The 2561-nt window shown below is 40.4% G+C and overlaps 1 pseudogene; it reads left to right on the plus strand.

The window, feature by feature from the left end:
- The first annotated feature begins 793 nt into the window (after positions 1-793).
- LOC102868577 lies at positions 794-1199 on the plus strand (annotated as a pseudogene).
- Positions 1200-2561: the final 1362 nt, after the last annotated feature.

A 2561-nucleotide genomic window follows, 5' to 3' on the forward strand; every position in this document is an offset into this window, starting at 1 on the left:
TATCTATCTATTATCCATCACCTACCTACCTATCTGTAGCACTATATATAGTGTGATCTACCAATATTATTCAAATATAAACAACAACAGTTCAAGCCTGAGAAGAGGAAATTAAACATTTCTACCAGCTTTTCAGTCCTGAATTAACCAAACATGCACTCAAGATGTACTACTAATAACTGGTGCCTGAAATGCAAAAGTTTGAAAAAATGAAGAAGTAATGGTAGTTAGAAAATATAGGCTTGGTGACAAAAATGAGGCTGGAGACCATATGATTGGATTTTATACATTCAATGATTTTACTCATTACAAATACCTTTATAAAGAAACTCAGACACTGACCATAAACGTAAACCTCCCCTGATAGACTGCATGGAAATCAGATTGAGCACATTTGTGGAAATACCCATTGAAAAACCTTAATAACATCAGCCAAAACCAATGAGTGAGTGATTGTAGTAGAACAAATGATCCATTAGTCATGTGAAAGTTCAAACAGAAGCTGAAGAAGATCAAAACTCGTAAGAACCAAATTATGACTTTGAGTCTACTACCTGAAACAGGCTTGGAAGCAGGAGTGGCATACACTTCCAAAAAACCTTGCCTCCAGAAACCCTGTGAACTTGGAGAAAAGGTGAAAGTTTCGTGTTTAAGACTTTTGCTTCTAGGGTTGCAACAGGTTGTCTACAACTTGACGGCATTTAGCAACAACAACAACAACAACAACAACAACAACAACAACAACAACAGAAAAACCTGAATTTAAAATAATCTCAAGAATAGACTCGCCAACATGGGCCGAGTTCGCACCAAAATCGTGAAAAAGGCGGCCCGTCTCATCATTGAGAAATACAACACGAGCCTGGGTAATGATTTACACACGAACAAACGCGTGTGCAAGGAGATCGCCATTATTCCCAGCAAGAAGCTCCGGAACAAGATAGCAGGCTGTGCTACACAGCTGATGAAGCAGATTCAGAGAGGGCCTGTAAGAGGCATCTCCATTAAGGTGCAGAGGAGGGGAGAGAAAGGAGAGACAATCATGTACAGAGGTTTCAGCCCCGGATCAGGAGATTATTGAAGTAGATCCTGATACTAAGGAAATAGTGAAGCTCTTGGACTTTGGCAATCTGTCCAAACTGTAGGTCACTCAGCCCACAATTGGGATGAATTTCGAACCACCACATGGAGCCGTTTGAATCTGTCTGCTATGCTATAGTATTTTCAATAAGCTTGGGCGCGCGTGCGCGCGCGCGCGCACACACACACACATACACACACGCGCGCGCGCGCGCGCACACACACACACACACACACACACACGAGAATAGGTTTTTGAGGCACTGAACACCGATTATTGAGACCAGATGACATCAAGGATATTATCCATGAAAATAGAAAAAAAGACGTCACATATACAAGAGGAGGAAAAGACCAAAATGAACGTCTGAAGATAATCTTAAAATTGCTCTAGAGTGTCAAGAAATGAAAAGAAAAGGAAGAGATTCATAGTAAAAGAGACGAACAGATTTCAAAAGGCAACTCTAGAAGAAAAAGCCAAATTCTTTATCAGACTGGAATTAGAGAATAGAAAGAGTTGGAGCTAGAGACTAGGAAGAGAAGAACTCACTCAGCATTTCTCAAGCTGAGAGAAGGAAAAATCAAGTTCAAGGTCTGAGTTTTAATACTGAGAGATATTAGGAGCAAAATTTTGAATGATCCAGGATGCATCATGTTTGGTATATCCTATAAACACCCCAAAATGGCTACACTTATGCTAAATGGACTGAATCTTATAGATCTGTTTCTTTTGTGTGTGTGTGTGTGTGTACCATCAAATCAGATCTGACTGGTACAGGAGGAGATTGTTCCTCCTTTCCCGGCAGAGCATCTGGTGGATTCGAACCGTGCGCCTCTGGGATTGTAGTTGCAGCTCCTTGCCACTAGGCCACCAGAGCTCCCCAGATCTGTTTCTTTTAATAGACTTGTTTTTCTGCCTTTCTTCCTAGAATGAGGACCAGCCTTATCAAGGAGGTGCATTAAACTAAGCTTATGTATTACTAGCACCACTAGGTCACCAGTGTTCTTTATTTTCCCATACATCTGTGTAATTCTTGGTTTTGCTATGTACTGGAGGTTATTTGTGTAGGGGTGTAAAATGCCTACCTGCTGTCCCCCATCTACTGCAGCAATTCTCCAGCTTGCCATCATCAGAATTTGTTCAGTGTTTCATTCTCCTCCTGGTCATGAGGTTTCCTTTCTCAAATACCTAATATATTTTAGTTTGTCTCTGGGTCTGGTTTTCAGTCTGTTTGAGAACATGAAACTTGACAGAAACTTTCTGGAGAAAAAGCATTAACACATACACTGTGCAAAAAAAAGTAATTAGTCAACACTCAAATATTTTAAGAAGTAACATGTTATCTGTGGCTGACTCTGAGAAGAATGGGAATCCCAGAACATTTGATTGTGCTAATATGAAACTTATACTTGGACCAAGAGGCAGTTGTCAGAACAGAGCAAGGAGACATTACATAGTTCAAAATCAAGAAGGGAGTCCA

The sequence above is a fragment of the Elephantulus edwardii genome, unplaced genomic scaffold, assembly GCF_000299155.1.
Source record: "Elephantulus edwardii isolate Elephantulus edwardi_28Jun2011 unplaced genomic scaffold, EleEdw1.0 scaffold00008, whole genome shotgun sequence".
NCBI classification, from domain to species: Eukaryota; Metazoa; Chordata; class Mammalia; order Macroscelidea; family Macroscelididae; genus Elephantulus; species Elephantulus edwardii.